The following is a 15,143-nucleotide window of genomic DNA, read 5'->3' as shown; positions in this document are numbered from 1 at the left end:
TTAAAAAATTTGCTTTTGAAGTCATGCTTCACTAACCATATTCATATATACGCTAAATCATTGTGAATTTAACAGCTATTGATTCCAGACCGATTCCATAAGCAAGACTGCCAGTGAATGCTTCCTGTACTTTTCTGAAATGGAGACCAGTTCTTTGCAAACTTCCAAATAAAACGAATTTACAAGATAAATTTGGAAGTAACATTAGTAGCATTCCTAGATAGGTCAATGGTACTAAAGCCTAAAAAATATGCTTTGCGCCTGGACTCAGGTAGCTAAAACACACTATTCACATTTAAGAGGACATCTGAAGTTTTGTGGGACACAGGATGATTCTTTGTTATGAGGGTTGCCTTTTGTTTCAGGGAACGTCAAACTTCCCCCATCACAAAACTCAGCCCCAGTTGACTCAACGCCAGGAACAACTCTCAGTCACTGTGACAAAGGAAAGCCCCTACAAACTTCCAAAATGCTCCTTATGAGTCTGTAGCTCAGTGGGTACCGCCGGGCTGGTCATCACCCTGCTGGTCTCCTGAACCTTCACCCACTATGTGGATTGTCATCTCATTTTCAATATTGTCACCTGTGCTCTGAGGATCAGCACTTGCACTGTCCTCTCCGGGAAGTTGGCTCAAGGAGATCCAACCAGATTCTTTTTTTTTTTTTTTAAATTTTTATTTATTTATGGTAGTCACACAGAGAGAGAGAGAGAGAGAGAGAGAGGCAGAGACATAGGCAGAGGGAGAAGCAGGCTCCATGCACCCAGAGCCCGATGTGGGATTCGATCCAGGGTCTCCAGGATCGCGCCCTGGGCCAAAGGCAGGCGCTAAACCGCTGCACCACCCAGGGATCCCCCAGATTCTTTTCTTTTATTTCTGACCACTCCTACTTCTTCTGTTTGGCAACAACTGTCCCACGCTGCCTCCTATCCTCCTTGTCTTCTTGGGTCCCTGACCCCTCCCCCTTTCCCAGCCACGGCCCTCAGGTTCTAGCACATTGTCTAGCACATCATCACACAAGAAACACATTCTATAAATATACTGAATAATAAATAATCAGGTAAAGGTTTTGGTATCTAATTGGTGGAAACAGTGAAAAAAAAATTTCAGGCAGAAATTAGAGATGGCATTAGAGATGGCATTATGTTGGAGATAATATGTCTTTCAAAAAAAGTGTTGATATGTTTTCACATATAACACTGAAATGTTCACTTCCCAGATTTGTGATGGCTGAGGCTTAGAAAGCTGTTTGAGTTATTTGTGTAACTCAAATATGTTTTAGCAACATAGTCCACAATCAGGAACACAGCTCCTTGTTATGAGTTCAAAGTATGAGCTCAAAGTATGAGCTTAAAATGATTTGCCTTCTTTTGGGGTAGGGTTAATTCTGTCGATAGGGATGTGACAAATTCATATTAGTTAAAGTTCACTAACAAAACTTAGACACTGCCTCTCCCAGAGCCAGAGACATTTGATAGTGCAAGAGGAGGAAATGCCCCGCCCCCAAAGGGAATAAAATGATCATTTTGGCACTTCAGGCATCAGAGAATGAGTCAGAGATGTTTTATGGATAGTGTTAGAGTGACTCCATAGCTTTCCTGAAAGATGGATTTTGTTTTTGGATTTTAGAGTATAAAATGATGGCCCTCAGAGGTGAAATATATAAGGATCAGTTAAGCAAATGGCCTTTATATTGGTTCATGGGGATACAAATCTCAGAAAGGATCCATCCCTGCTTTCAAAGAGCTGACAGTCCAGTTAGGAGCCAAATGTATAAATAGATGGCCGCATACTTTGCAGAACCCAGTTCGAAATGAAATGTGTTCACAGATTACTAGGAATTTTTAAAGGTTGACATCATAACATTAAACCAAGCATGGGGGCCTTTCTAAGGACAGGGACTCGAGAAGGTACATGTCATATGTGCTTACAAACATAATAAAATATGATAAGTGTGATTTGTGGGCTGAACCTTGAAGGATGGACAGCTGGAAGAGCAGGTGGGGGGGCCCAGTTCCCCTGCTATAACCTTTTCCACTCTGCAGGCTCCCCCTTAGCTCTCCTGCTTGCACTCTTTGGGTGTTTCTTTCTTTCTTCCTTTCTTTCTTTCTTCCTTTCTTTCTCTCTTTCTCTCTTTCTTTTTCTTTCTTTCTTTCTTTGATTTTGTTTATTTATTTGAGAGAGAGCGAGAGAGAGCACATAAGCAGAGGGGAGGTGCCAAAGGAGAGAAAGAAGCAGATTCCCTGCTGAGCAGGGAACTCCACGTATGGTTGGATCCCAGGACCCCAAGATCATGACCTGAGCAGGAAGCAGACACTTAACCAACTGAGCCTCCCAGGCACCCCTCCTCTGGATTTCTATATACTGTCTCCATGCTCTTTATCAATTTCAGAAACTAGCTATTGACCTCAGGAAACAAGAGTTGACAGTTTAGCTCATTTGAGAACTGCCTCGTCTCTGTTCTCCTCCCATTACAATCAAACCTCCATTTTTAATGCTTCTGTCAGTTAGTTGGGTGACTTTTGTTTCTTGCCCATTCAGCATCTCCTGACTGCTCACACAGTGCCTCAAACTCCTCTGTCTACTTCCCAGATTCCCCTGTGCTGTCCAATGGAACTTTCTGTATCAGTGGAAATGTTCTATTATCTGTGCGGTCCCAGATGGGAGTCATTGGACACAAGTGGGATTGAGCAGTTGGAAGGTGGCCAGTGTGACTGTGGAACTGAATTGTTAAACTGTAGTTCATTTTCATGAACAAAAATCTCAGTAGTTAGCAGCTACCATATTACATAGTCCAGCATATTTATATTATAAGGGCTTTTTTATAGTCTTCTTATTTTATGTGCTTTTTCCATATCTTGATCCTCAAAATTGAAAATCAGTTATGAGTGTTTTAATGTTGTGACTACTGTAATTATTGTTTTCCTTACAGCCAAAGAACCTAGAGTAATTACACTTCACTGTTTAACTTTTTTATTTTTATGATTTGGTATTTTCTTTTCTTTTTTTTTTTTTTTTTGATTTGGTATTTTCTAATTGCTTTTCAGTTTTTTTCTCTTTGCTTTTACTGCCTCCTCCAGTTACTCCGTATTTTCAAGGACAGTACCACACTCTGTGACTGCATTCCTGCTCCTGGAAACGTTGTTTTAGGAAACTTTTCCCCTCATGCTCTATCCGATGCTCTTCTGTTGAGTATCACCTCTTGTCCACATTCCTGGGCTCTTTCCTGGATTCCACTTCCTCTGTATTTTGGCTTATTCCTTTTTTTTTTTTTTTTTTTTTTGCTAGGGATATCATCGAGTAACTTCCTAAGAAAGAGTGTGTAAGAGGTGGTCTTTCTGAGTCAGCTCTTCTGTGCCTGAAAATAGGCATTCTCAATTGATCAATTTAGTTCAGGATCAGCCAGCTACTACCTAGGGGCCAAATCTGGCTTGCTGCCTGTTTTTTTGTGCAGCTCATGAGTTATAGGATAGTCTTTTTACATTTTTAAATGACTGAAGAAAAAAATCAAAGGAAGAAGAATATTCTGGGACACAAGAACATTATATACAATTCGAATTCTAACAATGACCGTAAATAAAATTTCTTCAGAACATAGCCATGTTCATTCATTTACATATTGTCTATTGATGCTTTCATGCTAAAACAGCAGAGTTGAATAGTTGGATTGTGACTATTTACTATTTAAATATTTACTCTCTGGCTCTTTTCAGAAAAAGTTTGCTGACTCCTGGTTTAGTTGGTTAGAGTCAAAAACCCAAGTGCTATGACCTCATGTGACCTAACCATAACTATGGATGATCTGGCTTCTTTTATCTTTCTGACACCTTCTCCTCAGTTCCAGCCAGGTCTACCTCCTTGCTCTTCCTCTAGTGAACTGTGAGGGTCTGGAGGCCCCAGGACATTTGCACTTGGTCATGATCTTTCCTCAGATATCATCCAGCTCACTCATTTCCTTCAGACCATTACTCAGAGGTCATCTTCTCTTAGTCCTCTCCTCTACTTCACCCAATTTTAGCCAATTTCTTCCCTTGACTCTATATAATTGCTATCTTGCTTTTTTTTGCCCTCCCTAGCACTTATTATTAATGATCACATTATGTGACACTTATCTTGCTTAGAGAGCACCCCATCCTGATTGGAGCAAGGCAAAGTGCTCCTTATTGCTCATTCCCTCCCATATTTCCAGAATGGTGCTCCAAAATTTGTGCCGAATGAGTGAATACAGAATTCTAGGGCGAAATTAAGGTCCTTCAGAACTTTGCTCACTTGCCTTCTAACTCTCAATGCTACTTAGAAGGGGTCTGTTCCTTGTGTCTATGGAATTGACTTGTTTTCTCTAGTGAGGAGATTTTAGTATTTTCTCCTTGTCTTGGGAGTGTGGGACTTTTACAATACCTTGAAATTCTTCATTCTGAACATTCAGTCAGAACTTTTAATCTGAATACTCATGGACTTCTATTATGGGAAATATTTTATGTTATTGCTTCGATGAGATGAGATCATTGAATAATATTTCTTGAAGGACTTACTTGAATTATCCCCCAACCCTTCCATTATAATCCTTACTTGGCAATCATATTTATAATATCCAAAAGTTCTTTCTTGTTCTCAGGTTATTTATTTTTCTTAGCACCCTGTTTACTTTTATGGATACAATATATTCGTGAATCTCTGTAGGGAGACCCATTAGAAGACCACCTCCCCCACTCTTCTACAACATTTCACGGTTACCCAACAGGGAGATGGTGTTATGCTCCAGCACATGCTAAGTGATGCTCTAGGACTGGAATGTGGAGTTCTCACTCTGGAGTGCCTATATCCATGTACCTTGTCTGTATTCTTTGCATAATTTCACTATTTTTATTTTTTTATTTTTTATTTTTTTTTAATTTCACTATTTTTAGAGAAGAATCCTCCATAATAATGCCTGTGGTGGACAGAATGGCTGGTCCATGCTTGCTGTGTAAAGAAGAAGCTGATGGAGACTTGAAAAGAGTGTGTGTGGGTGGGAGGCAGGTTCTTATAGACTTTCAATCAATCTTCCTTTTCTTTAGCCCCATCACTTATTTATATTTTCAAACCTGTCTTGGATTGTTGAGTCCTGATCCTCTTGGGGATTCCACCGCACAGATGGCCAGTTTCTCTAGCACTCTGTGGAGTCTTACCGATGGGGTGCTCTGGTTTCCTGCACCCCCCCCCCCCTGCATTTCATACCCCTCCCCTGTCACTCCGTCTTCCAGAAATCTATTGAAATCTTTTAAGCTCTAATGCTCTTCCTCCAATTTTACTTTTGTTATTGTGGGTCTATATACTTTTTATGCTTTTCCTATCATTTTACTGGAATCTGGGGAGGGAGGGTGAAGGGCAAAGAGAATCTGTGATGAGTTCATCCTGAACTGGAAGTCCAGCCACTTTGAGGATTATTCTGCTTCTATAAATCAGGTGATTTGTGCTCACGGAATTTGAGTGGCTCCAATCCCGGCCCCATAAATGTGAATGACATGCCCTTTGGGGATGCCTTCCATGATGGCATCTGAGAGCCTGATGAAAGGCAAGTCCCTGCTACTGATGACACTAAGTCCTTTTCATCTGGTGCTTCTCGGCTGCTGCCCACAACGGAGACCCAGAGGGACGACTCCATGCAGGGAGGAGACAAGACAGCATTTTCCAGAAACAGAAGTTCACACAAACAAGAAGCCACAGAGAGAACTTGCATTTTATTTCTGGTCAAAATTACAGGATCTTTTAAAAAATCCTTTCACTCCTCCCCAGATTCAATTTAATTTTTATCTTTTTATGAAATGAATATAAAGAAAAGGAGAGGAAGTCTGCAACCAGAGACTGAAGTTTTTCAGTCTATTTTGTCTTCCCCAAAGGCAATCACTTTCACTGAATAGTAAATTATATGCACCCGCTCTCTCTGCTTCTCCAACAGCATTATTATTTTTAACACAATTTTTAATTGACATTTGGTTTGTGGGGCATGGGGTGTGTTGGGACGTAGGCTATGTTTAATCTGCAAATTTGAAAACTTCTGAAGAAGCAGAGACATACAACATGAAATACAGAGGATTTCCGCTTGGCTTTTGAAAATGTTGCCCTGAATCTTTTGCCAGTTAATGCAAATCAAGTGCTACTGGTTCCCATCTAGAATGACAGCTGTTATCCACATATTGTCAAACGAGGAACATCTAAGGTCAATTGAATTATTTATTTCTTTACCCAGAATGACCCTTTTCTCCTTGCTCCCGGTGGTTGCAGGCCAGGAAATAGCCCTTCTAAATGGTTACAAAGGAGGATAGAAGGAGCAGCATGCTTTCATATCTTGGGGGGTTGGTGAGGCTGTAGCCACCAATGAAGCCCTGCCTGGTCATTCTTTGGAGGGTGTAGATTCATTGTGTGTCAAGAGGAGAGAATCCAGGTGTTGAGGAGTTTTGATCTCTTGGAGATAGATGCTTCAGGAGACTATATAACAAGAAATCTCTGGTTTTGCTTGGAGGCTTCTCATGCTTGTGGTTAGGTGAGCAGTTATTCTTTTGATTGAAATTGCAGACTCTAGACTAGTTTTGTAGTTTATGATATGGTCTACATTTATTACCATCTAATAAAACCTTAGTCATGAGACCCTTCAGATGTATATCGTTGGGTCATATGTTTGGGAGATGATTGCCAACATGTATCTTAGGGATAGAGATAAAGGAAGTTTCCAAAGGAATTTTCATATGTTAAAGTAGACTCACAGGATCCTGGGGGTCGGGCTAAGATTGCCTGTTGCCCTTAGTCAAGTATTAACCTGCAGGCAGCTGAGCTCCCAGAGAAGGTCACTCTGCCTGTTTCAAGGACTGGTCAATGGGCTGTAGGTAGTAAGGAAATTTAATTTTTCTTTGGCTTTTGTTCCCCACATCAGACACCTGGGGCTGAGAATGTAAATATGCAAAAAAGCATGATGGGCGAGGGGACCCAGAGACCTTCACTGCCACTCCCCTCAGAGACTGCAGTGTAATGGTTGTCACCAAATCCGGTGTGGAGAGGGCAGCTTTCCCCATGCGGCCTGCTGGGGTCAGGCCTGAAGGGCCACCTATATAGGATTTTAACCAGGAATCAGCTCTTCCTTCTCTTTTCTGTTCACTCTTATTTTTCACTCTGATGAAGCCAGCTGCCGTGTCAGGAGCTGCCCTGCAGAGAAGCCCATGTGGTAAATAACAGAGGGTGGCCTTGGTCAACAGCCATCATGAACTGAGGCCCTTGGCCTCATTGCTGTGAGAAACTGAATCCTACCAGCAACTGCATGAGTGAGCTTGGAGGAGTTTCCTTCTCCAGTTGAGCCTTGAGGTGGCTGCAGCCCCACCTTACCCCCTGAGCCTATGGGAGGCCCTTAGCAGGAGAACCCAGCTAGGCCCAGACTCTTGACCCACAGAGGCTTTGAGGTCATAGGTGTTGGTTGTTTTAAGCCTCTAAATGTCAATGCAATCAGCTAACCAATATTCATGCTAATGAGTAGCTCCCACATTCTGGAAAATGGCATTGGTCATGAGCTCAATTCTAATGTTTCCTCAATTCTTTGTTTCCTTTTCTTTGAAAGCAGATTGTAAACATAGTGAGACCGTACTCTTCCTAAAGTCTAAAGAAACAAGATGGCGACCGCTGGAAAGGAGAGGTGTGAGGCCTGGAAATGTATTGGTGAGGAGTTCAAATTCTCTCTCACTCTCAGCATGTCATTTCCTTGCCTGGTGTGGGAAAGACAAGTTTTGCTGTTGAGAATTTATGTATTTGTGCTGCCAAACAGGAGCAGGCTCAGACTTATTTTTACACTAAAAGATGACTTTTGCCCTCTATTTAGAGGAGCCTTATAAACTATTAGGAGAAGAGGAAAGAGAGAAATCTGAAGCAAGTTTGAGCCTAAAAGAGGTGGATGATTAAGGAGCGGCATCTCCAGTGAACATACTGAGAACAGCTCTGCAAATGTTCCCACCCTCCGCCTGTAAATAAACATCTTTGCTTCCAAAACAGGAAAGCAAAACCGGGTGATGTTTTGTACATGTGTCCTGGAACTGAAGACATTGGGTAGTGTTTGGGATAAGTGAAGTCACGCAGACAGGCCGCGCGTGCTTTGCGTGCATAGCGCCCTGGATTTGGGAATCGAGGAAGGGACACAGATAATGATAAGAGGAAAGAACAAGAAAATTGAGGAAGTAGAGATGACACTTCCTCTTCTTTCGAAAGAGCTTCAGTCTCTGCTCAGCTTCTAATTGTAGTCCTGTGTAGACTGAGCCTCCAGAGCTGTTGCTGCTTGGGGTGGAATCCTCGGCCTTTTCCTCAGTGGATTATGAGTTTTCTGAATTCAGGGATAACCAGTCAGCTCTTGGATTTACTCTCTTTCCCTTGCATGTAAGTAAAATCACTCCTTGGCCGATGTATCAGTCATTGCCTGGCTTATCAAGATGACAAAGTAATTGATACGTTAGCACTCTCTCTTTCAGAATGGTGATGAGTTTTTAAATGTGACTCTTGGGATATGACACGATATTTGCTCAGCTCTTCATGAATCTGCTGCTGGGAAGTCCAGTGTTAAAATTACTCTTTAATTCCCTTAGAGAATGGTTGGATGCTCATTCTGCTTTTCTCTTTCTTGAATGGATGTTGTATTGACAGTCACTTGGACCACAGACCATGGGTTTGATTTAGAAAGGCACAATTTAGCATTTGTTTGGGTCCTGAGGAATTTGCTTGGAGGAAATGCTCTGTGGCTGCCCTCTTTTGAGAAGCTGCGTTATTTGTGGAGGAGTCTTCTTTGTATGTAGGCAGCTGGAGGGGATTTTACTTTTAGGTAAAAGCCACAGGCTTGAAATAATACCTGTATATAAATGACAACTTAGGTAATGTTGGTCCTGAGGTTTTTTACCAAGGACATCTGGTATATGTGAATATGTGGTTTTCTTTGTGTATATGTGAAAGAACTTTACTTGCAAGAGTCAGAGTTACCACCCACCAAGGCATCTTTGGCTGTCATTTTGGATTTTATTTTTCTGCAAGGGGCCGATGTGTTCCTACTACTGTCCTAGGCAGGGCACAGTCATATATAGAGTCTGATTCCTCCACCACAAATTATTTTACATAGAAAATAGGAACAGAAAGACTATGGGTTTCTTTTGTGCAAGTACGGAGGATAGAGACTTCAGTGTATGTATTTGTTGAGGTACTCATTCTTCAATTGATTTTTTTTTCATTTTCTTCCTTTCCTTTCCTTCTACATCAAGTGTATTTTCTGGGGGAGGTTCTGTGTGTAAACTATTGCAGGCAAGCTGCGTTAAGCAAATGTACATCAGCTGAGTCTGGAAATAGGAAGTTCTTTCCTGTGGTAGTTTTCTGTGGCAATAAGAGATAAGCTATTACTTCATGACTATTGCCTGAGACTTTCCTTTTGACATGGGTATCCTTCTTGAACAGCTAACTTCTGCTTTCCATCCAGCGTGGAGACTAGGTTGTGGGAACTGGTAATGCCAACACAGGTTGACAATTTGCGAGCATGTTTCATAGGGCAAACAGTATGTGGAAATTAAGAAAATCCTAAACCATGAGCTCTTGGTGTTGAAAAAAATCATGCAAATGAGGGAATTCTGATACCCTGAGGGCTCAAAAAAGTGTCTGCCGCATAGTATGCTCTCCATCAATTTTCGTTGAATGGATGAATGATATAGTGGTGATGGAGGTGATGGTATAGAGTTGGAGTTGGTGGTGGAGGTGATGGTGGAAGTGGTAGAAGTAGTGGTGAAGACGGTGGAGATGGTGGTGATGGTGGAGGTAATGGTGGCAGCAGTGGTGGTAGATGTGGTGGTGGAGTTCAGGGGATTATGGGGCAGCAATATGACATAGCCAGGAGAAAATGTAAACTTGGGGTCGGATCCATCTGTTCAAAAGCTATGACCTCTGGACATGTAAAGTGCTGATTATAATACTCTGAGCTTTTGGGCTGTGTGTGAAGATCACAAACCTGATTGCACAGGCTCTGCTACTTCATGGATCCTCACTAAATGACAGTTGTCAATGTGTTTTCAACATCACAGCCACATTTAAAAATTTAACCACCAATTTATATATTTTTTATACTTTTCAATATTTCCTAAATTACATAAATAAGCATGATTCTTTTAAAGAATTACCTATTACAAAGAAATGTTACAAGCCTAGTTATCAGGATGGTTAAGCACACGCAGTGTATCTATATAAAGGAATACCATCAGTACAATGATGTTTATTTCCATAAGTTGTTATTTATTAATGTTAAGTAAAAAAAGCAGAAGCACAACTGTTTCAATTATGTAAAAATATGGTAGAGAAGCAAGGTTGAGGTAAATGTGTTATAATGTTACTATATGATTAGTGGATTTATAGCTGATAGTTATATTTGTCTCTGCACTTTTCTATTTTTTTTTCTAAATTTTCCATTAGTGAAGCATTATCTGGATTACCTCAATAATCTGAATATAAAATAAATGTTGAATTAAAATAAAGGAACAAATATTTTACCCTCTTGTAATCTTTCACCAGAAATAAAACAAAAGTGGCTTCTTATAGTGTGCTAATGTTTGTGGTTCATTGCAATCTAAGAAATGACACATTTATGTGATTTAATGTTTGTACGGGGATTCCTTTTGAGAGTAAGACTAGTATGGAATCATGTGATAACTCTAAAGTGGAAATAAACAAATACGATCCCACTTGGGGCTGACTGGTCTAATTAGTCCCTAGAATCACGTTAAAAAATGGGTTAGTTTCTCTAGATGATTTATAACTGCCTCTCAACCTGTATTGGATGACTTTCTAGCAAGTTCAACAGTTAATTCCATAGTTAATAGTTCTAAATTATGTTTAGAGTTTCCAGCAAAAGAGTAAAAATTTTTTTCCAGCATATTAACTCTTTATCATCTTGGGAGAGATCGGCAAAACATTTTTGTGAAGTCAAGAAATAATTCTTGTTGTTGGGATTGGCCATCCCATGTCATGGTGCCAGTGCCAGCTTGATGGAGGAGTCCCTGATCAGAGACTAACTTGGAATCACACACTTGGTCTCCCAGGTTTTGAGCTACTCTCCTTTGTCTCAGAAATGATCATGTGAGAGACATTTGCCAAAGGGGCAAAAGACGAAAAACAGGCCTCCCAAACTAAACAGCTTTTGAAATAGAAGTAGATGAAAAGTGAAATTTAGCCAGTTTAAACTCACCCCCAAATTACTAGAATGTGGATAAGCTCTTTCAAAAATGTCTGAATACATTAGCGAGAGCAAGCTAAGGAAAGAATTAGTCTAACAGACAAGATACCTACTGCCCAAATAGCCCAGTGTGGAATATGACTTGAACTAGAAATAGCAAAATTGGCTTTTGGGTAGAGAGTCTGTAGCATTTTTGGAATGCTGCATGTGTGCAGCACTGAATAAATACCCACGATATTACTGAACACTTGCTATGTTCCAGGTACCATAACCAGCACTTTTACATGAACAATTTCAGTCACTTCTCAACACAATCCCAGGAAATAAGAGTTGTCCTCTCCCTAAACCCAAAGGCCAGAGAGGAAAGTCCCCTTTCTAAATCCCCAGGATAGAGATGGGATTCAAACCCATATCTTCATGTGTCTCCCCTGTGGCCTGACCACTGTGTTACAGGGTCCTGTGTTGTTTTCATTCACCTTAGAGATTTTCTTATGTAAGCCAGTGGTTTGAGGCCAAAAATGCAGAGGCAAAGAATGTGTCTGAGCAGATGCATTGTCCACCTTGAAATCTCCTTAAGTGAAATTCCTCTCCATTTCCCGACTGAGGGGGAGTGAAAAGGACTTTTTCTTTTTTCTTCAGGGAACTGCCCATGCCCTATAAAATAGCACATATGGTTGTCACTGTAGCCTACATTTTAGGTGGTCTGGTGGGGTTATATTGGGACTGCCACTCAACCAGAGAGGAAGAAAGGGACCTGGTGGCTGGTAGCATTCATGGCTCTCAGGACCATCCTTGGGTAGTCTGCAACCCTCGTCAAGGCACACAACAATTTCAGCACCGAAGCATCTTCCTTGTGGCTCTTTTATAATGATAACTTACCCATCTGAAAATATCCAATTTGCATTTTGAATGTCTATGGACAACATATTGATGGGGCTTTTGATTAGGCTTTATGTATTACCAGGAGCAGTATAGGACAAGGGCTTAGGAGATCTGGGTTGCCCGTGACATATGACAATTGAGTGCTACCAAGCAAGGCATTTCACTTCTCTACACATAAGTCTTCTCATCGATAAAAGCAGAGATAAAAATTCCTAAGCAGTATGTTTTCTGCTGTGGAAGAAAGTAAAAGTGCTGTAAACCAATGGGGCTTTCTATCTTTGCTCCTTTTCCAGTTTCTTACTATGCAGAGACTCCTTTGGCATACAAGAGCATTACTGGCAGAAAAGGATTAAAAGTATCATGGGCTGAATTGTGCATCCCTCCCCAATAAACATATGTGGAAGTCCCAACACTCAGTACTTCAGAATGTGACCTTATTTGAAAATAAAGTAGTTGTGGATGTCATTAGTTGAATTAAGGCGAGGTCATGATGGATTGGACCCTTAATCCAATATGTCTGGTGTCCTTATTAGAAGGTAGCCCTGTAAAGACAGACACATAGACACCATGTTATGATAAAGACAGAGATTGGAATTATATAGCTGTAAGTCAAAGAATGCCAAGGAACTGCCACCCAGCACCAGAAATCTAGGGAAAGGCAGGGAAAGATTCTCCCCTATGGTTTCAGAGGGAGCATGGCCCTGCAGACATTTTGATTTCTGACTTCTGATCTCCAGAACTATGAGAGCATAAATTCCTGTTGTTTTGAGCCACTCAGTTTATAGTATTTTGCTACTACAGCCCTAGAAACCATACAAGAGGAAAGAATAAAAGTCACTTTAAGTGCTAGTGATAAGCTCATCTGTATTGCTGGCAAACATTTCTAGGGACCAAATCCAGCATGACTCATTTCTCTGACTTTAACCTGTGGCATTGGGCCTTAAACAGTAGAGTCACTTCATCATTGAATGGGAATGAATAAAGACACTAAACAATGAAACACATTTACAAAATGAAAATCAGGCTATTGTGAAATCTCTAAAAGGGCATCTTTTTATAAATTGCATCTAGCCAGGGATTCCAGATTATTGTACCAATGTGGTCATTTGTTGGATATGGAACATTTGTGTCTACTTGGGAGGATATTTACTTCCTCAAGTTGTATGTTGGAAGAGAAGGTTAAATATTCTGACATGGAAAATAATGCAATGTGATGATGCTTTGGTCCAAATATAAAATCTAAAACCTTAAGTAGATAGCAAATGGAAACTCCCTAATCAATGAGCCATCAGGTCATTATAGTGGCTTAATCAGTCCTCAGACACATAAAATTAATTTGGTACCCACCAAGCTATTTTAATGACAGCATAAATAGCCAGGATTTCAAGCTTATTCTTGGGTTTCTCTGCAACATAAGAATCTCTTAAAATCCCCTTTTCAATGGAGTTTAAATTACCCTAATTCTTATTACCATAATCGCCTCTAGCAGAACAACATTCTTTTAGCAGGAAAACATCATTGTGTGAGGTGAGTCATTTAATCTGCCCAAAACTAAAAATAAATTTTTGATTCCCCTTTTATTTGTAAAAAGATTTTATTTATTTATTTGAGAGAGAGAGAGAGAGAGGCAGGGGAGGGGCAGAGGGAGAGAGAATCTCTACCAGACTCTGTGCTGAGCATAGAGCCCAATGGGGGGCTTGATCTCATGACCCTGAGATCATGACCTGAGCTGAAACCAAGAGTTGGAAGCTCGACCGACTGTGCACCCAGATGGCCTGTTTTTTTTCCTTCCTCTTTTAATTGATCCATATTCAATTTTCTTTGGACTTGTTATTCATTTTATATAATCTGTTTCAAAATGCTCAACAGAGGGCAGCCCGGGTGGCTCAGCAGTTTAGTGCTGCCTTTGGCCCAGGGCCTGATCCTGGATACCCGAGATCAAGTCCCACATCGGGCTCCCTGCATGGAACCCGCTTCTCCCTCTGCCTATGTCTCTGCCTCTCTCTCTCTCTGTGCCTCTTATGAATAAATAAATAAAATCTTTAAAAAAAAATGCTCAACAGAAATTTGTGAAATTCTATTTCAGATTTGAATAAGGTAGTTCTTTTTTTTCCCTATTGTGAAGAAAAATGCTTTAAGTCTTGTGTACTGATCTCTAATGTCAGAGAGAAATAGAACATTTAACCATTCATGGGTAAATATTATATTGATATTAGACCTTGGTTTAAAATAGGAAAATACAGACCTCTCAGAAAAGAGAGAAATGAAGCTGTCTCAAAATATTTCCCAGGAACTTCAGTTTGACATTGTTCACTTCTATAGAATGTAATTCAGTACCACATGTCACAACTCACTTGGCTGAACTTATAGTAAGTCTCATTTTATTTTATTAAATAAATAAATAAACAAATTATTAAATAAATGATTAATTATTAAGTTATTAAATACATAATTTATTAAATTTAGACTATTTATTTATGATTATTCTGTTTGGATACCTCAGAGCATAGCATAGCATTAGGGAAGTTTGCAATAGTTTTTATAGTCTCATGACCATATATAGTCTCATTAATTTCTTGAACGTGTTTGCAGATTCTGCTTTTTAAGCAAATTAACGATTGCAACAAGAACATTTTATTAATTCACTTAAATTACAGGTCTATTATAACAACTTGTTCTTTCAACCTGTTGAACTCTTGAAGCAAATTTTGCTAAAAGCCTTATTTTCTGGTTCTTCGTTGAACTGTAAACCCCAAACTCTCTTGCCACTCTGACAAAAAGAAAAGGCAAATAATTATTATCACTAGTGAATATAAATGTTAATCATATAATGTGATGGGAGCCCATTTTTGAATATTCAACATTCACCACATGCTTACTGAAAACCTAATATTTACCAGGTGTTTCACTGCAAGAGCATGAACGAGATTACCTTTTAGTTTTCCTTATATCATATGAATTAACACTACCATTTCTTGGTTAGATTTAGTTACAGCCATCTGTCAAAGAGAAGGATCTGAACTTGAACTCTCTTGGCCAAAGTTTTCCAG

The sequence above is a fragment of the Nyctereutes procyonoides genome, unplaced genomic scaffold (assembly GCF_905146905.1).
Source record: "Nyctereutes procyonoides isolate TBG_1078 unplaced genomic scaffold, NYPRO_anot_genome, whole genome shotgun sequence".
Classification (NCBI taxonomy): Eukaryota; Metazoa; Chordata; class Mammalia; order Carnivora; family Canidae; genus Nyctereutes; species Nyctereutes procyonoides.
Note: the sequence above shows the minus strand (reverse complement) of the source record.